The sequence below is a fragment of the Dipodomys merriami genome, unplaced genomic scaffold (genome assembly GCF_024711535.1).
Source record: "Dipodomys merriami isolate MVZ:Mamm:240054 unplaced genomic scaffold, mDipMer1.0.p SCAF_3, whole genome shotgun sequence".
NCBI classification, from domain to species: Eukaryota; Metazoa; Chordata; class Mammalia; order Rodentia; family Heteromyidae; genus Dipodomys; species Dipodomys merriami.
The window spans coordinates 72,707,963-72,735,564 of NW_027204492.1; the positions used below are offsets into that span (position 1 = coordinate 72,707,963).

General features: G+C 40.9%; 1 protein-coding gene across 1 annotated transcript in view; it reads right to left on the reverse strand.

Annotated features, from left to right (window-relative positions):
- Window positions 1-27,133, reverse strand: part of Slc7a3 (solute carrier family 7 member 3) — a 57,585-nt gene extending 30,452 nt beyond the window's left edge. The window contains exon 1 of the mRNA XM_070040277.1: window positions 27,070-27,133. The gene's annotated coding sequence lies outside the window, so the exon portion shown is untranslated. The remainder of the gene's footprint in view (window positions 1-27,069) is intronic.
- Window positions 27,134-27,602: the final 469 nt, after the last annotated feature.

Sequence of the window (27,602 nt, forward strand, 5' to 3'; positions counted from 1 at the left end):
TAGAGTTTGGGCTCAGGGCCTAAGTGCTGTCCCTTAGCGTTTTTGCTCAAGGCTGATGCTCTACCACTTAAGCCATAGCTCCACCTCTGGCTTTTTGGTGGTTGATTGGAGATAAGAATCTCGAAAGCTGGGTGCCTGTGCCTCTCGCCTACAATCCTAGCTACTCAAGAGGCTGAGATCTGAGGATCCGGTTCAAAGCCAGCCAGCCTCGGCAGGAAAGTCCATGAGACTCTTCACCTCCAATTAACCACCAGAAAACCAGAAGTGGCGCTGTGGCTCAACTGGTTGAGAGCTCCCCTTGAGCTGAAGAGCGCAGGGACAGCTCCCAGGCCCAGAGTTCAAGACCCATGACTGACAAAAAAAATCTCCTGGACTTTCCTGGCAGTGCTGGCTTAGAACCATGATCCCCCGTTTTCAGCTTCCTGAGTAGCTAGTTACCGTATTTTTCTTTTAAAAAATACTTTTTTATTGTAAAAATACTGTACAGAGGGGTTACAGTTACATAAGTAAGGTAATGAGTACATTTCCTATCATGCATTGTTACCTCCTCCTTTGTTTTTCCCCTACCATCCCTTTCCTCCCACTTCCACAACTACACTACCCACCCTGCAAACAATAATATTATCAGAAAACATGAAATATGTTGACTTAGCAAAAAGTAATTCAGGAGCATCATGTTTCAAGTACAAAGATGCTTTAGAAACACCTTAATTCATTTCACTTCAATATTCTTTGTATCTAATGTATGCACAATAGCAATATGTGATAAAAAAATCTATGTCTAAGTAAATCTTAAAGAGAACCTTTAAGATACATTAATATAAATATAGCAAGTATCTTAATTACAAAAACTTAAAAATAAAAATAAGAGAACCTTTAATAATTATGAAGTAGCCAGATGCTGGTGGCTCATGCCTACAGTCATAGCTTCTCAGGTGGCTGAGATCTAAGGATCCAGGCCCAGACAACTAGGGACTGAAAGTCTGTGAGACTCTATCTCCAATTAATCAGCAAAAAAAAAAGTCAGAAGTAGAGCTGTGGCTCAAATGTTAGACTACCAACCTGAGTGAATATGCTGAGACAGTGACCTAGCCCTGATTTCAAACCTAGTACCAGCACCAAAAAAAGCAAAAAGGAAGTTTGCTTAGTCTTGCTTCACTCTATATATGTCAAACTTTATTCATTTATTCATTCATCCACTCGTTCATATCTAAGGTCTCACTATATACCCCAGGCTGCCTCAAACTTGTGATTCTCCTACCTCAGGGTCCTAAATGCTAGTATTACAGATACACCCTCTTCCAAACTGATTGATATAACTGGTCACAATTATGATCAAAATATAAAAAGAGCTCAGTGGCAAAGCGCTTGCCTAGCAAGTGCAACGTCCTGGGTTCGATCCCCAGTACCAAAAAAAAAAAAAAAAGAAAAGACAAAAAGAGCTCCTAAAAGCCATGTACTTGTGTACACCTGTAATCTTAGCTATTCAGTAGGCTGAGATCTGAGGACTGTGGTTTGAAGCCATCCTTGGCAAGAAAGTTCATGAGTCTCTTATCTCCAATTAACAACAAAAAGTTGGAAGTAGAGCTGTGGTTCAAGTGGTAGAGCACTAGCCTTGCGTAGCTTCCAAGCCCTGTGTTCAAGCTCCATAACCAAAAAAAGAGCTCCTACAAAATCTACTTGGTAAAGACAAATATGGGGGAAAGATAGCAATAATCAACTTATAGAAGAAATAGGTTAATGAAAAAAGGTTCAACCTAACTCATAATTAAGAAATAAGGTGGGCATGATGGTGCACATTTATACCCTCAGCACTTGGGAGAAGGAGGCAGGAAAATCATGAGTTCTAAGCCGACTTGGGCTACATAGTGACACTCTGTCAGAAAAAAAAAGAAAAGGAAAGGAAAGGAAAGGAAGGAAAGGAAGGATGGAAGGAGGGAGGATAGAAGGAAGGGAGGAAGGAAGGGAGGAAAGGAGGAAGGAAGGAAAATGCAAAGAAGAAACAATAGTTTCCTTGATATCTAATTGGCAAAAATGGAAATAAAAAATTTCTAAACACTGCTAGGAAGATGTGCAGGAGAAGATATCCCCATTCACTACTGGTTGCAGTGCGAAGTGGACCACATCTTAAGGAAGTGATTTGGTAATATCTACCAATTTTACTTCTATGCATCTTCCCTACAAAAATACTCCCAAAGATTGATGTACAAAAAATTTCTACTACATCATTGCCTGAAGAGTGACAAAACTAGAAAGAGCCCAGACTTCCATCATTCTGGTGTTTAATAAACCATATTCTATCTACACTAAGGTCTACCATGAAGTCATTACAAAGATAAGAGTGTTCTAATTGAAGATGTCTGTCTAAAGATATGTGCTTATCTACCTTCCTTTTGACATCCTATTAAAATGGTAATAAAGGAATAAGCCCTTAACAGTGAAGAAAATGAGCTTTGAAAATTTCTGGAAGATTGAAAATATGTCAACTGATGAAACAGAATGGAACAAGCCAATGCACCTGGCAGAAGAATCCTAGAGAGGCTCCACTTCAGAGCAGCAAAGTACTCAAGGTCAAAATAAAAGGGAGAGTGAATTAAAAACCTGTCTATGAAATACACGTTCCCATTGGCTCCTGACACCCCTTCCCATCATCTACTCATAATCTTCATATTGAAGATAGTTAACCAATTTTTTGTGCTGGTCCTGGAGCTTGAACTCAGGGCCTGGGCAACATCCCTGATTTTTTTTCCACTCAAGACTAACATTCTACTACTTGAGCAACAGCTCCACTTATGGCTTTTTGGTGGTTAATTGGAGATAAAACTCCCACAGGGACTGTCCTGCCCAGGCTGTCTTCAAATCAAGGTCCTCAGATCTCAATTTCCTGAGTAGCTAGGATTACAGGCACTAGCCACTACCACCTGGCATGAACCAAAGCTTTATCTCCTAGTCAAGTAAGGAAAGAAAGAGAAAGAAAGAGAAAGAAAGAAAGAAAGAAAGAAAGAAAGAAAGAAAGAAAGAAAGAAAGAAAGAAAGAAAGAAAGAAAGAAAAGTTGTAATGTATAGTTCTAATCCCAAAACTCAGGGAGGATGAAGCATAAGAATGGTGAGTTCAAGGCTAGCTGGGGTTACATAGAGAGACCCTCTCCAAAAATGAAAGAAAAGAGGATTCCATGATGACAGTTGTGAAGTAGGCTTGGAAAGCAGTCACAAAGAATGTCTCAAGAAGAATAAAGTAAGCTATGTGCTGGTGGCTCACGCCTGTATTGTTAGCTACTCAGGAGGCTGAGACCCAAGGATCCTGGTTTGAAGCTAGCCTAGGAAGGAAAAAGTCCATGAGATTCTTACCTCCAACTAACCACCAAAAAAGCCAAAAGGGGAGTCTTGAGCCAATGGACAGTGCTCAGGCTGTGCGTTCCAGCCCTAGTACTGGCACAAAGAAAAATGAAAGAGAAAGAAAGAAAGAAAGAAAGAAAGAAAGAAAGAAAGAAAGAAAGAAAGAAAGAAAGAAAGAAAGAAAGAAAGAAAGAAAGAAAGAAAGAAAGAAAGAAAGAAAGAGAGAGAGAGAAAGAAAGAGAAAGAGGAAGGGAGGGAGGGAGAGAGGGAGGGAGAGAGGGAGGGAGAGAGGGAGGGAGAGAGGGAGGGAGAGAGGGAGGGAAAGGAAAGGAAAGGAAAGGAAAAGGGAAAGGAAAGAAAAGAGGAAAGGATCTGAGAAGGTGGCTCAGTAGTAGAGTGCTTGCCTTACATGCATGAGGCCCTGGGTTCAATTCCTCAGCACCACATGTACAAAAAAAGCTGGAAGTGGTGCTGTGGCTCAAGTGGTAGAGTGCTAGCTTGAATTCTGGGCACCCAGGCCCAAAATTCAAGCCCCTCGACTGAAAGAAAGAAAGGACCTACTGATGATTTAATAATTTTTTTTCCTCAACAAGGAAATCCAAGGGCAGGACACCAGTGGCTCACATCTGCAAACCTAGCTACTCAGGAGTCTGAGAGCTGAGGATAGAGGTTCAAACTAGCCCAGATAGGAAAGTCTATAAGACTCTTATCTGCAATTAACCACCAAACCAAAAGTGGCATTGTGGCTCAAAGTGGTAGAGCACTAGCCTTGAGTGAAAAGAGATAGGGAGGAGGAAGATGAGGAGGAAGAAACAAAAAATAAAAACTCTTAACAACAACAAATATACACCATGTTGAAAATTATCTATATAACTTGTGGGTAGAGATGGAAGGGAGAAACTAGGGGATAATGAAAGAAGGGGTGACATTGTCCAAAAAGAAATGTGCTCAATACCTGACTTCTGAAATGCAACTCCTCAGTACATCACCTTTATAATAACAATAAAAAATTTAAAAAATTTAAAGAACAACAAATATATATGAAGATGACAGAAATATTAAGTTCTACTTCTTTTTGTGGGATTTTTTGCTAGTTAATTGAAAGCAAGTGTCTTAGGGATTTTTATCTCTGGGCTGATTTCAACTGCAATCCTCAGATCTCAACCTCCTGAGTAGCTAGGATTGCAGATGTGAGCCACCAGTGTCCTGCCCCTGTATTTCCTTCTTGAGGAAAAAAATTATTAAATCATCAATAGTTAGGATTAGAGACATGAGCCACAAGCACCTGGCTTCGGGTTCTATTTTTGATGACAGAGCAGAATAGGTATCTGAATTAACTCTCTCACAGAAAACCACTTAAAGACTGAATAAAACATAAAACAACTTATTAGAAACATCAAAAGGCCAGGTTCCAGGGACTCATATCTGTAATCTTAGCTATTCAGGAGGCTGAGATCCGAGGACAAAGCTAGTCTATGGTTTAAAGCAAGCATGGGAAGGAAAATTCATGAGACTCTTAATCTCCAATTAACCACCAAAAAAAGCTAGATGTAAAGCTTAGCTAAGTGGTAGAGCACTAGCCTTGAGAAAAAAATACTAAACAACAACAACAAAAACTCAAGGACAGATCCCAGCCCCAGGACCAGAAAAAAAAAGACTAATGAAGATAAATTAAATGAAAATCATATGGATATGTGTTGTACTGAAGCTGTACTTCTCCTGAAAGTATTTGCCAAATTCTGTGACCTTCAGCTAAAATATTCATGGACTCTTCCAGGTCCATTCACAGTACATCTAAGAAAGGGGTGAATTGTCTAAGAAACGAAGCCATCTAGAAGTCATCCAAGGTAAATGTAAACCAAGGCCTCTTCCTGTCCCCTGGAGTCTTAGCTAGCTCCTGGAAGAATTATAATCTAAAGTTAGAATAGACCATGGTGACCCCACTCAGCCCTACTCCCCAACCCAAGGAGAATGAAGCAAAGGACACTTTAGCCCTAAATAGAGGGGATAAAAACAGCACTGAGCAACTGAACAAGTAGCTAGTCTTTTCACTTATTTGCAGTTAAAACACACCATGCCATAGTTTGAAAAATCTTGGATTTGTTTAGATAACTTGAAACCAGCATTGCCTATAACTGCCAAGCAAAAGCAAACACAATCATTTTTGAGAGGAATGTGATTTTACTCCAGGTCTTTAAAAAAATCCCATAAATACTTTTTTTTTCAGGAAAAATGAGCCTTTATTGTCAAAATAAGTTGGCACTAGGATTTGAACTCATGGTCTCAGGTTTGCTAGACAAGTATTCTACCAATTGAGCCTTTATTGCCAAAAGCCAGAAGAGGAGGTATGGCGCCTTGAGAGGAGAAAGAATGTGAGGCTCTGAGCTCAAACCTCAGTAGTAGCCCAAAGATATACAATAGTTTATTTTAGGTAACTATTTTAAAAGTTTATTTAAAATCGTTTCTTAAATATGTTAAAATGAGAAATATAATATCGCATTAATTTTTATGGATTAGCAGATTGATTCTTGAGAAGTGATGGAAGTGGTATCATGGTATCATTTTTTAAAAAGAAAAACACCTTTCCTTCAATCCCCTCATAATAAGAGAGCACAAATCAAGTATGGTGGCACACCCCTGTAAATCTCAGCACTGTGAAGGATGAAACAGTTTGAAGCCCATCTGGGTTACAAGAGAAACCCTGTCTCAAACAACAACAAAAAGCAGGGGGCATGGTATAGATAAACCAATAAGCCTGAGTAACTGAGATGTCCCTGTTTACTTCAAATATGAAGATGGGTTATACAAACTACCAATAGCTGTAAGACACATGTTACACATGCTGTTAGCAACAATGAAGGAAGGAAGGAAGGAAGGAAGGAAGGAAGGAAGGAAAGAAGGAAGGAATGAAGGGAGGGAGGGAGGAAGGGAGGAAGGGAGGGAGGGAGGGAGGGAGGGAGGAAGGGAGGGAGGGAGGGAGGGAGGGAGAAAGGAGAGAAAGAAAGAAAGAAAGAAAGAAAGAAAGAAAGAAAGAAAGAAAGAAAGAAAGAAAGAAAGAAAGAAAGAAAGAAAGAAAGAAAGAAAAGAAAGAAAGCAGAGGAAAGCAGTTATGTGTACAATAGACCAAGTCCCCAAATAGCCAAAGTGACTCACTGGAAAAATCAGGGGGCCAATCTGAGGACAGCAGCTGAAACTGAGGAAATTTTTGCATGTTCCAATAGTAGGTAAAACCTAAAGATGTTGAATTAACGTGAGTATAAAGCAGTGTGAGCCCCCATGAATTCTCCAAAGGAAGCAGCTAAAGCTCTATATCCAGATAAATCCCCACAGAGAGTAAGAAATACAAAGAAGGAAGAACCAAGGTCCAAATGAAATTGGCAGAGAACAGCTCTCACCCAGACACGAGGAAGGAAGTGACAATTACACAAAAAGAACAGAAGAGGGCGCTAAAATCCATGAAACAAGAAAGTCAATTTGGAATCCAGACTCCATTCTCTGATTTATTTTCTTAAAGCTTCATAATGTGCTCCACACATATAATCTCAACACTTGGGAGGTTGAGGGAGGAGAATTGAGAATTTGAGGTCAGCCTGGGCTACATAATGACACCCTGTACAGAAACAGAGACGGGGTGGGAGTGGGGTAGGGCAACAGGAAGGGGAAGGGGAGAGGGAGAGGAAAGGGAGGAAGGAAGGAAGGAAGGAAGGAAGGAAGGAAGGAAGGAAGGAAGGAAGGAAGGAAGGGAGGAAGGGAGGGAGGGAGGAAGGGAGGAAGGGAGGGAGGGAGGGAGGGAGGGAGGGAGGGAGGGAGGGAGGGAGGGAGGGAGGAAGGGAAAGATGGATTTAAATCGGGTAAAATGAACAGCAGAAAGGATCAAAGCTGTATTTACAGTAATAACAAAAGGATTAGAAGAATATACCACTCCCTGACCAGGAGCATACAAAGAATAAAATCTCAAATGAAATGAACATAGAGATAGAAAGGATTTGAAGAAAAGTAGTACAAAACAAATAATACAGACTACAAGAACTCTTTCCTGAAATAACTTTTGCCAAAGACTAAAAACAATATATATTCAAAACTAAATTTGAGCCAGACATCTGTGATGCATGCCTGTAATCTAACTACTCATGAAGCTAAGATTCTGAGGATCATGGTTCCAACCCAGGCCAGGCAGAAAAGTCCAAAAGGTTCTTATCTCCAATTAACCACCAAAATGCAAGAAGCAGAGCTGTGGCTCAAGTGGTAGCTAAAAGCCAAGGATAGCACCCAAGTCCTGAATTCAAGCCTCAGGACTAGCAGCAAATAAAAGGCAATTGTCGTACTGTACCCATACAGTAGAATTCCACATGGTTTCCATGGAACTTGATGAACAACATGAATATCAAAGTCATGCTTTCTGCTCTACCATGAGTGATGATATCCTTTGCCTCTTACCTAATTGTCACACTTTTTGTCTGAAGAAATGGCTTGCTAGCTAGCCACTTGTTAGCTTACAAGGGGTAAAAATTTAGATTCTTCAATTTTTTTCTTTTTCTTTTTGCCCATCCTCTCGGCCTGGGCACTGTCCCTGAGCTTCATTTGCTCAAGGACAGTGCTCCACCACTTGAGCACAGCCACTTCTAGCTTTTTCTGTGATTTCATTGGAGATAAGAGTCTCACAGATTTTCCTGTCTGGGCTGGCTTCGAACCACAATCCTCAGATCTCAGCCTCTTGAGTAGTTAGATTCTCCCATTCTTGATGGGGAAGAAGAAGGATATGGATAAGAAAGGAATAGGATACATTTCTTACTATGTCATCTTTATTACTGTGAGCTTTCAATCACACACAATTGTATTACTTATCCAATTATAACATTTCATTTGAAATTAAAAGGTTACTCTGTTTTTTTTTAAAAGTCAAGTTGCATGACAGAAAACCAACCCCAAATGACCAACACTGAGACATCTCCTAGTAAAAATATTAGATTAAAAAAAAAACAAACCTTATGCATTCAACAAAGAGAAAAAGGGAAGAAAATAGGTCAGTCATTGGATCTACTGGTAGTAATGATTCATTCCAGAAGAAAATTAAGTGGCATATTGAAGACATACAGGAAAGAAAACGCAATTCAATGGTGTTTGTTTATAGCCAATTTGACTGCTGTAAGCTGAACTGCATCCTTCCCACATTAAAAAAAAAAAACAGGAAAAGAAAGTTTTTATTGTTTTTGTTTGTCGGTCATGGGGCCTGAACTCTGGGCCTGGGCGCTGTCCCTCAGCTCTTCAGCTCAAGGCTAGTGCTCTACCACTTGAGCCACAATACCACTTCCGGCTTTTTTTCTGCTTATGTGGTGCTGAAGAATCGAACCCAGGGCCTCCTGCATTCAAGGAAAGTACTCTACCACTGAGCCACCTTCCCAGCCCCAAAGAAAGTTCTTAAATTGAACTTCTAACTTCCAGTATCTCCCAATGAGAATATATTTAGTGATAGGATCTTTAAAAAAAAAGTGCTGAAATTAAAATGAGGTTATTTGTTAGACTGCAACTTAATTCACTCTGGCTAGTGTTTTTAGAAGAAGAGGGAATCTGGGAATGTTCCTTGGTGATAAAGAACTGGGTTAGCATTTGCTGAGTAGCTCCATCCCCAGCACAAGAAAGAAGGAGGGAGGGAGTTAGATAGGCAGAAAAGAAAAGAGAAGAAGTGAGATTTGAAAACATAGACATCAGAGGCCTGATAATGTTAACATACACCTATAATTTCAGCATTTGGAAGCTGAGGGAGGAGGATCATGAGTTTGACCTACATAGTAATACCCTATCTCAAAAAAGAAACAAATAAGTTCAAGCATAGTGGCTCAGGACTGATTCTGACTACTAGGAATAGAAAGATTGGGAGAATCACTGATCACTGTTTGAGGACATCCTAAGTGAAATGGATACACACACCCACACCCCCCACCCCACACACACAGTATAAAAGGCTGGAAGTTGTGGCTCAAGTGGTAACACACCTACCTAGCAAAAACAAGACTCTGAGTTGATGGTACCCCAATCCCACAGAAGGAAGTATAATTGTTTTTAAAGCACCGGGAAAAAGAAACATCTTGTGACAACAGAAGAAATATTTATTGGAAAGCTATAGACAGATCCCTACAGAAACCAAAGGCAGCTACGACCTTGACCTTGGGCTTCTAGCCTTCAAGATTGTAAGAAAATTCATTTGTGTTAAGTCACATAGTCTGACCCATAGCAAATTAATATATCAAGGATAAGGGCTACAAACTATTGTCAACAAGCAATTGGACAGGAAATAGTGCTTTTATGATCCTTTCACAGGGGAAGCCAGGGTAGAATGAATTCCAAGAAGACAGAAACAACTAGAAAAACAGTATCAAAGGACTGTTTGTGAGCATCAAATACATTGATATACATAGATATGCATAAAATTAACATTCACAAGCCCCACCACTGACAAAAAAAGACAACAAATATCATCAAGCCAGGCACTGGTGGCTCAGGCCTGTAATCCTAGCTACTCAGGAGGCTGAGATCTGAGGATCTCGGTTCAAAGCCAGCCGGGGCAGGAAAGTACGTGAGACTCTTATCTCCAATAAACCACTAGAAAACCGGAAGTGGCACTGTGGCTCAAACAGTAGAGCGCTCACCTTGAGCTGAAGAGCTCAAGGACAGCGCCCAAGCCCAGAGTTCAAGCCCCACGACAGACAAAAAAAAAAAAAAAAAACATTCAATGAAGATTCTAAGTAAAGAACACTTCATAATCACTAAGAATGAGAGAGGAGGGCAGAAGGGATTTGGAAACATGTTTTGTTGTTCTGTAATTATATGGCATTAATATTTAATCTTGCTATTTGAGACAGTTGTGTGTGTTATAAGTATAAAGCAAGAGTAATTATGTGATATTTCAAATGTCATCTCCTATCTATTCAAGAATCAAGATTCTCAGGTATGAAATAAAGGAGATTAAGATGTGAGTAAGTTAAGAAAACTCTGTAAATGGATGTATAATGAATAATACAATTCAAATATCACCATTTTGTCAACGTTAATAATTAAATGAGTGTAAGATCTGAGCATCAGATGGCTTGCTTGTGATGTTCATCACAAGAAGAGCAGTAACTAGACATTATGGCGTTTCTAAGGGAAGGGCACAGAGCACCTGTGAAGGGGTCCTCCCAAAACCGCACTTCTGATCCCAATCAAACCTGTTGTTCTAAACTATTAATATAAAGAAAATATGTTACAGAGAATCTGGTAAAGTACATCATGAAGCAACAGTCAGACAGAATCAGCATTGGCGACACTATGGGTCAAGTTGTCCAGTTTCTTTAATAACAGTGTGGGGGGACAGAAAAAGTCTGGGGGTATTTAGCTCATTGAAAAAAATGCAGCCGGGTGCCGGTGGCTCACGCCTGTAATCCTCGCTACAAAGGAGGCTGAGATCTGAGGATTACGGTTCAAAGCCAGCCCAGGCAGAAAAGTCCATGAGACTCTTATCTCCTATTAACCACTAGAGAACCAGAAGTGGTATTGTGGCTCAAGTGGTAGAGCGCTCGCCTTGAGCTGAAGAGCTGAGGGACAGCGCCCAGGCCCAGAGTTCAAGCCCCATGACTGACAAAAAAGAAAAGAAAAAATGCCTGCCTCACATTCATGAGGCCCTAAGTTCAAAATTGAGCCCTGCCAAAACAAGTCAAGTGTTGCAGGGAGCCTGTAATTCCAGTACTTGGAAGGCTGATACAGAAAGATTGGCTAAGCCCAGGATATCCAGATTCAGCCTGGCAACATAGAAAAACCCCACCTCTAAAAGAAAGTATATTCTCCTGAAACATGAAAAATAATTGAACTATTAAAAACTGGAGAGCCAGGCACCAGTGGCTCACACATGCAATCCTAGCAATTAAGGAGACTGGTGATATTTGAATTGTATTATTCATCATATATTTGCTGTGTTTATTTGGCTGCCCAATGGTGTAGTTCGTTAAGGAAAAACATAAATGCTTGGTTGTTGTCCTTAACATTTTTGAAATAACAATTTGCTGGTTACCTATTCTGAAAAGGTCAGCAATATAAAAAAACAGAATCAAAATGAGGAATTCATGGATTTAAACACAATTGCTATTTCAGACTCAGCTTATACATTTTCCTGGCTCAAACCTGGAAGCAGCCACTTCTCTAAAAAAAAAATTCTGGTTTCTTTTTAGTGTCAAATGCCATTTCCAAGCCATTTCCAAGCATGCTAGCAATGTTCACTAATATTGGACCCTCATCATTTCTAAACTTTGCAAGAAAAATTAAAGTCGCAGGAGTAGATATTGATGAGTTTTGTTTTCAAAGTTACAGCTACAGAGTTTTTCTTAAAGGTTTCAGCCACGGAACTGGGAAGGTGGCTCAGTGGTAGAGCGCTTGCCTTGCATGCCTGAGGCCCTGGGTTCGACTCCTCAGCACCACATAAGGAAAAAGCCGGAAGTGGCGCTGTGGCTCGAGTGGTAGAGCGCTAGCCTTGAGCTGAAGAGCTGAGGGACAGCACCCAGGCCCAGAGTTCAGGCCCCACGACCAGACCCCCCCCCCCAAAAAAAAGGTTTCAGCCAGTTCTTCCCTCCTGCTTTGCAGAGACAATGCCCTGTCATTGCTATTATGTCCTGTGTGGATAGCTGTGAATCTCTCAAAAACCCCAAACCTAAATCTACAAATTCAACCCCAGCAAGTGGGACCATCTGGAAATCTGTTTAAGAAGTTCTCTAGGCAGGATTGCCAGATAAAACACACATTACCTAGTTAATGCCCAAATTCAAATAGGCAATGAATGAATTTTGAGAATAAGTATTGGTAGTTTGGGGACACACATATTCCAACTCAAACTTAATTGAACCTATCCTAAGTTTATTTTTTGTTGTTATTGTTTGATTGGTTGCTTTTGAGAAATCTTTCAACCCACCTTCCTAGGGATTCTGATTCATGCTCGTTTGAAGATCTTCTGGAGTAGAGGTAACACAACAGGCTCGCATTCAGACCAACATGACTCCACCACATTTTTTAAACCAGGATGGAATGCCACAAATATGACTGTCATCTCCTATGACAAAGAAGACTATGACAGGGAAGCAGAGATGTGGGGAGAGAGCCAATTAGCCTCAGGGCCTAGAGTAAAGTTTAGTAGAACGAGGGAACTGGATTTTACCAGAAAATTCAAACACTGAGTAATCACAGTTCCAGCGTTTATGGGGTGCATGCAGTCAAACAAGGTACTACACAAAGTTGGGTGATGTGTAATAAGAGACAGACACGGAGGGTACAAGGAGAGGAAAAACAGAAAATATGTATGTGTGGGGGGTGTTGTGCTTTTTTTTTTTTTTGAGACAGGGTCTCCCTGTGTAGCTCAGGCTAACCTTGAACTCTCCATCTTTTGCATGCATCACCTGAGGGCTGTGATCACAGATGTACACTACCATGTCTGGCTGGGAAAACAGAAATCTCTAACAGAAGCCAGGAGCCAGTGGCTCGTGGCTGTAATCATAGCTACTCTGAGATTTGAGGAGCACAGTTCAAAGCCAGCCCAGGCAGAAAAGTCCAAGAGACTTTTGCCTCCAATTAACTACAAAAAGGGAAAGTTCAGGAGACTCTTATCTCCAATTAACTACCAAAAAATAAAATAAAAAGTCAAAAGTAGAGCTGTGGCTCAAGTGGTAGAGCACTAGCCTTGAGCACAAAAGCTCAAGGAAAAACAAAAAATCACTAAATAAAGCTGGGCGCTGGTGGCTCATTGTTGTAATGCTAGCTATTCAGGAGGCTCAGATCTGAGGATCACAGTTCAAAGTAAGCTTGGGAAGAAAAGTCTATAAGACACTAACCTCCAATTAACCACCAAAAAAAGCTGAAAGTAGAGCTATGGCTCAAATAGTTGTGCACCAGCCTTAGCTCTGAGTTTAAGCCAAAGGAAGGAAGGAAGGAAGGAAGGAAGGAAGGAAGGAAGGAAGGAAGGAAGGAAGGAAGGAAGGAAGGAAGGAAGGAAGGAAGGAAGGAAGGAAGGAAGGAAGGAAGGAAAACAAATCTCTAACAGAACAAGAGCAACAGAGCGGTGAATATGATCCAAGTGTATGCATATACATGTATAGAATTATCCCAATAAAACATCATTGTACAATTAATATATACTAACATAAAAAGATCTCTATGAGAAGTGTATATAAAAGATCCAGAAAAAGTTTCCTGGCCTAGGTCAATTTGTGCTCAATGGGGAAAAAGACTGGGAAAGGCTCTGGAGTAGTCCTCTTCATCATCTATCTATAGGACTTGTAAGAAAATGGTTCTCACTCACAGGGGATTTTAACCCTTGCCATCTTCTGAAGATACTTTTAGTCATCAAAAACAGAGTGGAGTCAGGCGCCAGTGGCTCATGCCTGTAATCCTAGCTAATCAGGCTGACATCTGAGGGTTGCAGTTTGAAGCCAGTCAGGGCAGGAAAGTCCGTGAGACTCTTATCTCCAATTAACCAGCAAAAAAGCCAGAAGTGAAGCTGTGGCACTATCCTTGAGCAAATGAAGCTCAGGGACAGCACCCAGGCCCTGAGTTCAAGCCCTAGGACCAGTACACACACATATACACGTACACACCAAAAAACAAAAAACAAAAAAAAAAAAACAAGGTGAAACATATTATAACCCCTAGTAAATAGAAGCCAGAGATACTGCACATCTAGAAATTGCTCTAATGCCTCAGTCCTCATCCCCAGCCCTGATGCAAGGGCTGTGTGCGTGCACATTCCCAGAAGTCAGTGAAAGGGAAACTGGGCATGTACGCTAGGAACTAAATGCTCTAGCTTAATCTGTAAAATGTGGCTGAAATTCTGAGTTCATGGAGTTGTTGTTGCAGCGATTAAACAAGGTCCTTCATGTTTAGATTCAAATATGCATTGAGGACTTAACACACTGTGACCAGGTGGTCAGGATACAGGCACAGTCCTTGCTATGGAGGAGTTAAGTCTAGGGAGTTTTGAAGCACACAGATTTCCCAACACAGGCTAATTTCCTTTACACAGATACCCACTCCCCTCAAGTCTGTCCTCTTTATTATAAGACAGGACCTCATCCATTCTGCTTTACTGGTGCTCTTCTTCATTCTAACTTCAGATATCCTCATCATTGGTTTGTGTTATTTTGCTAATAATTCACATCATTAATTTGAAATATAGCAAGCACTAAAGCCAACAGTTTCTTAGTCATCAAAAGAAGTTCAGGGGGCTGGAAAGGCAGAGTGGTAGAGTGCTTGTCTTGCATGCATGAGGCTCTGGGTTCGATTCCTCAGCACCACATAAGCAGAAAAAGCCAGAAGTGGAGCTGTGGCTCAAGTGGTAGAGCGCTAGCCTTGAGCCATGAGCTGAGGGACAGCACCCAGGCCCAGAGTTCAGGCCTACGACCCCCCCCGCCAAAAAAAAGTTCAGGGCTGGGAATATGGTTCAGTGGTAGAATGCTTGGTCTTGGATTTGATCCCCAGCACATCTCTCTCTCTCTCTCTCTCTCTCTCTCTCTCTCTCTCTCTCTCTCTCTCTCTCTCTCTCTCTCTCTCTCTCTCTCTCTCTCTCTCTCTCTCTCTCTCTCTCTCTCACACACACACACACACACACACACACACACACACACACTTGGACACTTATCCTTGAATATGTGAGGAACACACTCTTCCTTTCCTGACCTTGACCTACGGTGTTTCCAAACTCCTACTCTGAGAGGGCTTCAGGAAACTATGAGAAGGAGTGAGAGAAAGGGGGAAATCAACGGTGGGGTCTGCATTTGAGAGTTGAGCAAGTAAGTGATAGCAGGGCCAATTACTGAGACTGAAAAGCCTTAGGGAGAAGCAAGTTCAGAAGGAATATCAGGAATTCCAGAGAATTTTTTAAAACCCTTTCTGTCTCTAGCATGTCTCAGCCTGTACAAGTTATCAGTTCTGATCTTAAAGCAAATGAAACCCTTCTCAAACCAGATAATCCCTCTAACTATTGCCATCTTTCCATCCTATTATTTCTATTTCTCTCTGTGTGTGTGTCTCTCTCTCTCTTTGTGTGTGTGTGTGTGTGTGCAAGCACATGTGCACGTGTATGTGTGCACACGCTTGTACTGGGGCTTGAACGCTGGGCCATTAATTCTTGCTGAGCTTTTTCACTCAAGGCTGACATGACCACTTAAGCCACAGCTCCACTTTAGCTTTTTTTTCTGTGCTAGTTGTGGGGCTTGAACTTAGAGCTTGGTTGCTGTCCTTGAGGGTTTTGTAAAATTCCCTCTAGGCTAGCACTCTATCAGTTTGAGCCATGTTCCATTTTTTTTCTAGTTAATTGGAGATAAGAGTCTCACGCACTTTCCTGCCTGGGCTGACTTCAAACCACCATCCTCTCAGTCTCCTTTGTAGCTAGGATTATAGGCATGCACTACCAGTGCCCAGTTTCTCCCTCCACTTATTTGTTTGTTTCTTTGTTTTCATTTTGCTGGACCTGAGGCTTGAACTCAGGGCCTGGGCATTGTCCCTGAGCTTCATTTGCTCAAGGATAGTGTTCTACCACTTGAACCATAGAGCCACTTTAGGCTTTTTCTCGTGTGTGTGTGTGTGTGTGCGTGTGTGTATTAAGAGTTTCAGAGACTTTCCTGCCCAGGCTAGCTTTGAACCACAATCTTCAGATCTCAGCCTAGTTGAGTAGCTAGGATTACAGGCATGAACCACCAGCTTCTGGTTCTGTTTCCTTTTAGATGCAAGCTTCTTAAAGGATCATCTATTGCTCACCATATCTAGTATTCTCTCCTACCACTGAAGATACATTCTAAGACTCCCAGTGAACACCTGAAATTCTGGGTGGCACTATGCACATACCTATGATGAAGTTTAATTTATAAATGGGAAGTGTAAGAGATAAATAACAGTAACTAGTAATAAATTAAAACAATTACCTCAATATAACATAATGAAAGTCAAGTGAAGGTGTACCCTCTTTGATTCTCTCATGCCTTCTCTCTCATGCTCTCTCAAGATCTTTCTGTATTGTATTCCTCCATCTTATGAATCTGTGCAGTAACATGTCAAGGAAGCACTTCATGTCCTCTGATGGACACATCTGAACTGGCAACGCCACTACTCTTGCTCTTCTGAAATGTTATTGAATAGCACAAGGGTCACTTGCACACAAGCACTACAGCATGATAACAATTCATCTGACAACTATTTGGAATGGGGTAAGACAACACAACATTTTGACACTTTTATCCCATTATACACACAGTACACTATTTACAACTTAGAAATTGTTTATTTCTGGAATTTTTCATTTAATATCTCCAGACCACAAGTAGTTAAGAGTAGCTAAAGCTAAGGACAACTAAAAAAAATTAGAAAGCACAACATTGGGCAACTGAAATACCACCATATTTCTTTACCTCATAGTCTCCTCTTGACCATGTCCTCAGTAAATTGACAAATAACAAATAATACCCTAATACCAAATCTAACCAATACTTTTCAATGGAAGATCCATTGTAGCTTTAACTTTAAACATCACCTTCCCATTGGGCTACCTGGGAAGATCCTAATCCTGCAACACATCTCATGGCCTTACAGGGTTTCTTTTGCAGTCTGGAGGAAGCCTTTATGATCTTGTGTTAGTCTTGCCCTCTACATGTCTGCCAAACCCTCATATGGATGACAACAAGGTCTCTGAAAAATCTTGTCTCATTTGGTTTTCCAGCCATCACTCTCTCCTTCCTCTTCTATGAGTTTTCCATCTCATATTTTTCCCAGCATCTCCCCTACCTGCTACTTAATATTTGCTTTGCTTCTTTTTCTGATATTATAACAAAATACATGAGACTCTTTCATTTATAAAGAATAAACATTTATTAGCTCATGAATCTGGAGGCTGAAAAGTCCAAGAGTATGGCACTGACATCTGGTGAAGGTCTTCTTTCTACATTATAATACTGTGGAGGATATCACATAGAGAGATAGAGAACATTAATGAGAAAGATCAGCTTTGATTTAAAAGGTCACTCTCATAATAACACTTAATCCATGAATCCATGAATGGATGGGTCTATTCATGAGAGAAGAGCCTTAATAACCAAAAATCTCTCATATCTCCCACCTCCAAATGTCAGTAACAAACGGACCAATCAAATTGACAATAAAGATTAGCCATCTCTAGTCCATCTCCACAAAACAGATCATTCTGTCCTTGGCCCCTCCAAAGATCTCATGTCCATTTCACAATGCAATATATATTTAGTTCATCTGGAAGAGCTCCCATAGTCTTTTTTTTGTATGTATGTGGGTATATGCCAATACTGTGGCTTCAACTCAGGGCCTCACTCCCTTGATTGACATTTCCAGTATTTTGGTGGTTAATTGCAGATAAGTCTCCAGGACATTTCTGCCTAGGCTGGCTTTGAATCTCAATCCTCAGGTTTCAGCCTCCTGAGTAGATAGGATTACAGACATGGGTGGGCATCTGGTGCCTGGTTAGACTCCCCATAGACTTAACAGTTCCAACACTGTTCAAAAGTCCAAGTCCAAAGTCTCTTCTGAGAGTCAAGGCAAAGTCTTAGCTATCAGTCAGTGAAGAATGAAAAACAAGTGACATACTTCAAGAATACAATGACACAGAGTAAACATTCCTGTTCTAAGAAGGAGAAATGTGAACGTAGAAAAGAGAAATGGGACCAAAATAAGCCTGAAAAACATCAGGGCTAAATATTCATTGAATTCTGAAGATTCCTGTACAGTCTTGTCCATTACAGTCCACAGGGCCACTTTCTTGGACTAGCTCTGCTCAGTGCCTGCGGCTTTTCTCAGCAGACATTCCAGGTATCTCCAACATCCTGGAAGCGCCATTGCAATTTAGGCTTCCAGCATGACTCTCGGGGGCTGCCTGGGAGAATCATGACCCTGCTATGTATCACCTGGCCTCACAGGCTTTCTTTTGCAATCTGGAGGAAGCCTTCATGACCCTGTGTGACTCTTACATTTCTGTATGTCTGCAAAACCAGAATCACGTGAATGACATCAAGATCTCTGAGTACCTGAATGGCTGAATGCAGGGAAAATATTTCCCTAGATGCACCCCCCCCCCAGCTCTCTTTTCAAAGTAAAGTCTTTCAAGTGAGTTAAAACTTTTACACACTGAGTCTGGAATAAGTGGGAGTGGGGACCAGCTCATTCTGAAGATGCACCTTGAGACATCTTTCCTGTTGGCCTGATGCAAAGTTTCTGGTGTGTGTGTGTGTGTGTGTGTGTGTGTGTGTGTGTGTGTGTGTGTGTGTGTGTGTGTGTGTGTGTGTGTGTGTGTGTGTGTGTGTGTGTGTGTGTGTGTGTGTGTGTGTGTGGTCTGGACCTGTGTGTGTGTGTGTGTGTGTGTGTGTGTGTGTGTGTGGGGTCTGGACCTGGGGTTTAAACTCAGGGACTGGGCACAGTTCTTGAGCTTTTTTTTTGGGGGGGGGGTCTGGTTGTGGGGCCTGAACTCTGGTCCTGGGCTCTGGGCTCTGTCCCTCAGCACTTCAGCTCAAGGCTAATGCTCTACCACTTGAGCCATAGCACCACTTCCGGCTTTTTTCTTTTTGCTTATGTGGTGCTGAGGAATTGAACCCAGGACCTCATGCATGCAAGGGAAGCACTCTACCACTGAGCCACCTTCCCAGCCCCTCCCTGAGCTTTTTTACTCAAGACTGGAACTCTATTACTTGAGACACTGCTTCTCTTCTGGCTTTTTTGGTGGTTAATTGGAGGTAAGAATCTCATAGGCTTTCCTGCCCAGGCTAGCTTTGAATCCTGATCCTCAGATCTTAGAACTACTGAATAGCTAGGATTACAGGCATGAGCCACTGGAGCCTGGCTTCTGGTTTCTTTTTAATATCCCTAATCTCAGAAGCTACACTTTCCTCGGCCCCCAACCTACCTTGTGCTTCTTTCTGAACAAATAGGTTTTCAAAGCTTTCTGCCTTTTGTTTTTTTTTTTTCCTCTTAATTTTCACTATAAACCCAGTGTTCAGAACACAGGTCTAAACAAGGTAATTTATAGAAGAAATACAAGTTTTCCAACACATGTAATCAATTGCTCAGTTTCACTTAACAATCAGGGCAAGGTAAATAAAACAATAAGTGAAATCACTCTAAAAAGTTGGCCAAAGTTAATAAGAATGATATCAGGTATTGGTGAAGATTCATGGAAACAGTCATGTGCTGCTGATAGAAATATGGCTTGCTGTAACCTTTTAGGAAAGCGATCTGGCAGTATCTTTTAAAATATGAAATACATATATGGCTCTTATATGTTTGGGAAATTCCCACTTAGGTCCTTAAGCATGTATGTATGCAGACATTCTCATATTGTTGTTTTTGGTAACTGAAAGTTGAAGTTAATCTGGGTGCCCATTCCTGGAGAAGAAGATAGGGAAATATGATAGATTGGTACCTTGGAATACTATACAACACTTAGGATTGTGTTCTACTTGTACAAAATGAATGGCTTGTACAATAGCATGCTGAGCAAACAAGAAACATAGAAATGTCTGATACATTATTACTTATGTATATTAAAATACATACATGTAGCTGGACTCTGGTGGTTCATGCCTGTAATCCTAGCTACTCAGAAGACTGAGATCTGAGAATATCAGTTCGGAGCCAGCCAGGGCATACACATACATACATATATACATGAGGAGGAAGAGACAAACTTTACATGAAAATTTCTAAGTAATTCTATAGAGTAATCCCTCCATCCTTAAGGAAGTGGAACATACATATATTCCTTAAGCTTGGGTGCACAGAATGTACCCATTCAGCCAGGTAATGAACAAGTGATGAAGGTCAACATCAACAGGGCTCAGTCACTTTGATAGTAGGTATCCTCCACATAATACAATGAAAAAATTTAACCTCTGTCATCTTCCTTCCCCAAATACAAAACCTCCGTTCAATCGCAAGAGCATGCATCACCTGAATTCCAATATTTTACAGAACTGCTGATGAGGACTCCTCAAAACCATCAAGGTCATTGAAAGCAATTTATGTAAAGTAAGTTACAATCCATGGAAGCCCAAGGAAACATGGTGATTAAATGCAATGTTGTTCTGGATGGCGTCTTGGAACAGATAAAGGACATTAGATAAAACCTAAGGGATGCTGAATAAAGTACAGGTTTTAATAATAATGTGTCCAATATTGCTTCATTATTTATAACAAAGGTATATACTGAAATAAGCTAGTACAAAGATCTAGTGGCTCATGCCTGTAATCCTAGCTACTCTGGAGACTGAGATGGGAGGATCATGGTTTAAAGGCAGGGTAGGCAGCAAAGCTCAGGAGATTATCTCTAACTAAGAAGCAAAAAGCCAGAAATGGAGCAGTGGCTCAAATGGTAGAGGTCCATCCTGGGCAAAAGAGCAAAGGGACAAGCTGAGCACTGATGGCTCAAGCCTGTAATCCTAGCTATTCAGGAGGCTGAGATCTGAGGATCATGGTTCAAAGCCAGCCCAGGCAGGAAAGTCTGTGAGACTCTTATCTCCAATAAATCACAGAAAATCAGAAGCCCCATGACTGACAAAAAAAGAGCAAAGGGACAATGCGTAAGCCCTGAGTTCAAGCTCCAGTAACAATAACAACAAATATACATACACACATAGAGAAGCAGTCATAAGCTGTATAAGAACTCTATACTGTCTTCATTATTTTTTTTTGAAAATTTAAAACTGCTCTAGAAATAATTATTGCTTTTTTATGGTACTGAAGATCAAACCTAGAGTCTCGTGCATACCAGGGCAAGTGTTGTACCACTGAATTACATCTCCAACCTACCTAAAATAAACATTATTTTTTTTTTAAATGTTGAAGCCAGGCATTGGGGGTTCATGCCTGTTATCCTAGCTACTTAGGAGGCTGGGATCTGAGGATGGCGGTTCAAAGCCAGCCCGGGCAAGAAAGTCCATGAGACTCTTATCTCCAATAAATCACAGAAAACCGGAAGTGGCACTGTGGCTCAAGTGGTAGAGTGCTCCCCTTGAGCTGAAGAGCTGAGAGACAAGCGCCCAGGCCCAGAGTTCAAGCCCCATGACCAACAAAAACAAATGTTGAGTTAGACATATGGCTCAAGTGGTAGAGTGTTCAACTGTCAAGAGCAAGGCCCTACTGAAGAAAAGATCCCTGTTCTATGTCTCACAAAACTATCAGATAAAGGGAACTTAGGAAAAGCAGTGACTTTGTCTATGGACAACATCCCAGAAATGAGAGCTGACACTTTCCCTCTTCCTTTCCATTTGTTGTTGTAATCAAAGACTGTATCATAATACCATGATTAATGGAAATTAAGAGAATTTGTTGCTAGAAAGCCTACCCTTAAACCATGGCTAAGTCAGCTGTGTGCTGGTGGCTCACGCCTGTAATCAGGAGGCTGAGATTTGAGGATCAAGCCTCAAAGCCAGCCTAGACAGACAAATTCAAGACTCTTATCTCCAACTAACCACCAAAAAGCCAAAAGTAGAGGCATGACTACATGGATAGAATGTCAACCACGAATGGGAAGAGTTGAATGGAAGTGCAAGGCCCTGAGTTCTGAACAGAAAAGAAAAATATGAAAGAAAGAAAGAGATGAAGAGAAGGAGGAAAAGAGAGGAGAAAAGGAAAGAAAAGAAAATTCATACTTTTATCTACAATTAACCAGCAAAAATGCTGCACTAGAAGCATGGTTCAAATGGTAGAGTACCATGAGTGAAAAAGCTCAGTGACAGCAGTACTGGCACCAAAAAAAGGATGGCTTAGTAGAAAAGAAGTAAAAGAAGGCAAGTCCTGGAACCTTAGGGAGAAAAGAATTTTGAAATGGACAAAAATTAGGATACAGGGGCTGGGAAGGTGGCTCAGTGGTAGAGCGCTTGCCTTGCATGCATGAGGCCCTGGGTTTGATTCCTCAGCACCACATAAGCAAAAAGAAAAAAGCCGGAAGTGGCACTGTGGCTCAAGTGGTAGAGCACTAGCCTTGAGGTAAAGAACTGAGGGACAGAGCCCAGGCCCAGAGTTCAGGCCCCACGACCGGACCCCCCCCCCAAAAAAAAATTAGGATACAGCCAGGCGCCTGTGGCTCACGCTATAATCCTAGCTACTCAGGAGGCTGAGATCTGAGGATCACAGTTCAAAGTCATCCCAGGCAAGAAACTCCATGAGACTCTTATCTCCAATAAACCACTAGGAAACTGGAAGTGGTGCTGTGGCTGAAGTGGTAGAGTGCTTGCCTTGAGCTAAAGAGCTCAGGGACAGTGCTCAAGCCCAGAGTTCAAGCCCCACAACTGACAAAAAAAATATTAGGGTACATTGATAGGTAAAGCAAAACATTTAACACAGTCTGATATACTAGTAAATATGTGCAGAGAAAATACTTAAAACAATCACATATTTTAGCCAGGCCTGAGAGTCCACAGCTATAATCCTAGCTCTCAAAAGGGTGAGACAGGAGAATTGTAAATTTCATGCCAGCCTGGGTTATGTAGCAAGTTTCAGGTCAGCCTAGGCTACACAGAGAAACCTTCTCTCAAAAAAGGTACCATGAGGGGCTGGGAAGTTGGCTCACTGGTAGAGCACTTGCCTTGCATGCCTGAGGCCCTGGGTTCGATTCCCCAGCACCACATAAGCAAAAAGGAAAAAAGCCCGAAGTGGCGCTGTGGCTCAAGTGGTAGAGCGCTAGCGTTGAGCTGAAGAGCTGAGGGACAGCACCCAGGCCCAGAGTTCAGGCCCCACAACTGGACCCCCCCCAAAAAAAAGGTACCATGAACAAGGTGCTGGTGGCTCATGCCTAACTACTTAAGAGGCTGAGATCTGAGAATCAGTTTGAAGCCAACTCAGGCAGGAAGCCCCTGAAACTCTTATTTCCAATTAACCAGCAAAAATCCCTCTGTGGCTCAAGGGCCTGAGTTGAAGCCAAGGTACTTGAACCAAAAAAAAAAAACCCATCTAAAAAGTCTACAAATAGTGTAAATAAAAGTATTAAAGATACACATATGAAAATGTTAATAGAGAAAAGGATGTGAAAGGAGAAAGACTGATGATACTTGCTGTTATTTTCCCAAGAAGAGTATGCCTGCTGGGTTTTATTGATGGCTCATATCAGTACACATAGCTTAACATAATCCCGCTGGGAAATGCACAGAAGTAAAGAATGCATTCCATAAGCTGCTGTATTGCTAAACTTTTGGTGAAGTGCTTTATGGCCTCATACAGGCACTGGAATTTTTCAGTTAGGAATTAAAATTGTACAAAATGCCTAGTGAGACTGAGAGATTCCTTCTTTTTTTTTAATTGTGAAAATGCTGTACAGAGGGGTTACAATTACATGGGCAAGATAATGAGTACATTTCTTATCAAACATTGTAGCCTCCTCCTTTGTTTCCCCTTCCCATCCCTTCCCATCTTGGAGATACATGTGGAAGTGTACCCCGACTGAGTTAGGTGCCGTGATTCTTTTTCTAGTTTCTGTCATTGTTTCTTTTCTGCCTTGTAATCTGGGAGCCACGCTTGTAATGCTAGCTTATTAGGAGGATAAGATCTGGAAATCAAGGTTTGAAGCCAGACTGGGCAGAAAAATCTGAGAGACTTTTACCTCTAATTAACCACACACACACACACACACACAAAAACAGAAGTAGAAGTGTGGTTCAAGTGGCAGAGAGCCAGCCTTGAATGAAAAAGCTAAGGGACAGAGTCCAGGCCCTGAGGTCAAGCACAAGTACCCGCATACACACAAAAAAAGTAATCAAGGAAAATATTTCATACATGGCCTTGTTTATATATGTCTCATTCTGTACACAAGCAAGAGGAGAGAGGTCTATTTGATCTTTTTCAATTGTTTCCCTTGTTATAATGAGAATCAACTGCTTCTTTTTATTTAAAAAGAAACCAAAATTAACAAACAAAAATCACAGTTTTGAAAGGGGGGGGCGGATCCACCTTTCCTCATAAACCTACTTTTGCTTTTGTTCTCTATTTTGTAAATGGTATCATATTCCCAGAACAAAGATCTGCCAGCACCTCCAGATCAATCCCTTTCTGTAATCTTCCACTCTTCCTCTTAATTAGTCACCAAATCAGATTCTAGTTCATATATATCCCTACCTTCCTCTAATTAAAGTCCTATCCTTTCTAGTTTGTAAATCTCTTAAAATCCCTTCCCTTCTGCACCACCCTTGTCAATAAGGATTTTTTTTTTAGTTGAGGACATTATCATCACGCAGAATTTCCATAGCCTTTCATGTAATCCTGTCTCACCCCTTCACCTTCCAGCCCTCCAACAGTACTCAGGATTATCTTTCTAAACAGCTGCTGGTACTTAAGGCCACAGAAGATTATTACAGGTGGTACATCAATGAATAAATATACTTTTAGGGTACTAGATATATTTTTTAATATGCATACAAAGACAACATGTAATATTCAGACCTTTAATGCTTTACATTTAAAAACATTAAAATGGTAAAGTAGCATATGTGTAAACAAAGATTGAAAAGCATTGGACTACATGATAAAGCACAACCTCCCATGATCTTTACAACTTAGCCCCATCCTACCTTTGCAGATTTCTCCTCATAAATATACCAATGTAATTAGAGCAAATTTTCTGATGGCCTCAAACTGTTCATGTTCTTTTGGCCTTCCCTTCCCGTCCTCAGGATCTTCTCAGAGATAATGTCTTCCTTGCTTACTCTCCTATGCTTCAAAATTTAGCTCAACTATTTTCTTCTGGAAATTTTTTTCCCTAACACTCTCAGGCTCTCATGCTGTTACCACAGGCACTTCTGTTCAGAACTTATACTTTATAAAATCATCATTGTTTATGTATTTGTGCCTCCACAAAATTATGAGCTTGTCCTGAACAGGGACTAAATCTTACCCAACACTTTTTTTGTGCTAGTATTAGGGCTTGACCTAGGCACTGTTAGCTTATTTTTTCTCTCAAGGCTGGCGCTCTACCACTTGAACCACGGCTCTACTTGTGGCTTTTTGGTGATTAATTGGAGATAAGAGTCTCACTGACTTTCCTGCTTGAACTGGCTTTGAAACTCAGTCCTCAAATTTCAGCTTCCTAAGTAACTAGGATTACAGGCATGAACCACTGGTATTCGGGCCTCTTACCCAAATCTTAGCCCCAAGTGTACCAAAACACCTGGCATAAAATAAGTGCTACAAAATACCACATAATATTTCAATAAATGATGGACCACATGTAAGATAGTATATACCATCTGTACTGGGGAAGTGGTAGGCTATAGCACAAAGGTTTATGTAAGCACTTTCTGGTGTTCACACAACAATGACTTCCCCAGTGATTTCTCGGATTGTGTTTCATTTGTTAAATGTTGCACGATTATGCTTAGAAAATGAAAGCTGAGTGAAGAGCTTGAAATCTGTTTCATGTTATTATTTATTGTTTCTCTTCTTTTTTTAAAGACATTACCCTGGTCACTTAGAAAAGAACAGAGGCCAAAGTCACAAAGGTTTCAGTCATAGAAACACACAAATTAGAAAAGTCTTGTTTATTTTACTTAGAGCATTAGGCATTTAAGATTCATCCATATGGGTATTTTGTGTGGGTTTTGCTTTGGATTTTTTTTGGGTCAGTTGTGGGGCTTGAACTCTGGGCCTGGGCACTGTCCCTGAACTCTTCAGCTCAAGGCAGTGCTCTACCACTTGAGCCATACATAGCGCCACTTCCTGATATTTTTATTTGTCTCTGTGTGTGTGTGTGTGTGTGTGTGTGTGTACCTGTGCGTGCACACACATGCTGGTCCTGGGGCTTGAATTTGGGGCCTAGGCACTCTCCCTGGGCTTTTTTGTTCAAGGCTAGAGCTTTATCATTTGAGTCACAGTTCTAATTCTAGCTTTTCTGGTGGCTAATTGGAGATCAGAGTCTCACCGACATACCTGCCCAAGCTGACTCCTAGTTATGATTCCTGCCTGGGTTGGCTTCAAACTGTGATCCTCAGATCTCAGCCTTTTAAGTAGCTAGGATTACAGGCATGACCCACCAGTGCCCATCTTCACTACTTTTTCATTTCTTTATTCTATCAAATATGTATATATGTATACGTATATATTCTCATCATTTATAGGTGTCTATAAAAACAGAATTAATCAAAAATGTTTCAGACACATTAATTTACAATATTCTATTCTATACATTATTAATCTCTACACTTAATGTGTATGATTTTTCAGCCAACCTGACTGTCACCAAATACATGGAAACAGTCCAGCATATGACCATTAACATACCACTTATTTTATATATATGCTGTATATGAGAGAAAACATGCCATATTGCCTTTCTGAGTTTGACCTATTTCACTTAACATGACGATTCCCAGTTCTATACATTTTCCTTCAAACAATGTAATTTCTTTTTGTTTAGGGTGTTTTCTTAAGACAGGATTTAACACAGCACAGGTTGTTCTAGAACTCACTATAAAACTGGCTTTGAACTCACAATCTTCTGCCTCCACTCCCAAATACTAGAATTATAATTGTGTGCCACCATGCTTGGCTAATTTTATTCTTCTTTATGGCCAAATACTACTCCATTGTGTACATATACCACACTTCATTCATCTGTGGATGGGCTTCTTGGCTAATTCCATAACTTGGCTATTGTGAATAATGTCACAATAAACATAGGTGTGCAAGTTTCTCTATTGTAAGCTCATTTTGATTCCTTTAGATACTTACCCAAGATTTTATTGTTGCTGGTGTCAGGGTTTGAACACAGAGCCTCGAGCTTATTCAGCTTGCTTGCTCAACTGGCATTCTACCACTGGAGTTATTCTTCAGCTCCATACCCAGGATTTCTATAGCTGGATATTAACAGAAGTTCTAGTTTTAGTTTTCTGATAAACTTCCACATAAATTTCTACTGTGACTATATTAATTTACATTTCCACCAATGATGGATAAGTTTTATTTCCACACCCCCAAACCCACCCTCACCCCTATATGCTAACCAGCATTTGTTGTTGTTTTCTCCATGATAACCATTCTGAGTGAAGTGATATGAACTCTCAACGTAGTCTTGACTTGCATTTTCCTGGCAGCCATAGATATTAAAAATTCTTTTTCAGGGCTGGGAATGTGGTTTAGTGGTAGAATGCTTGCCTAGTATGCATGAAGCCCTGGGTTTGATTCCTCAGTACCACATAAACAGAAAAAGCTAGAAATGGTGCTGTGGCTCAAGTGGTAGTGTGCTAGTCTTGAGCAAAAGAAGC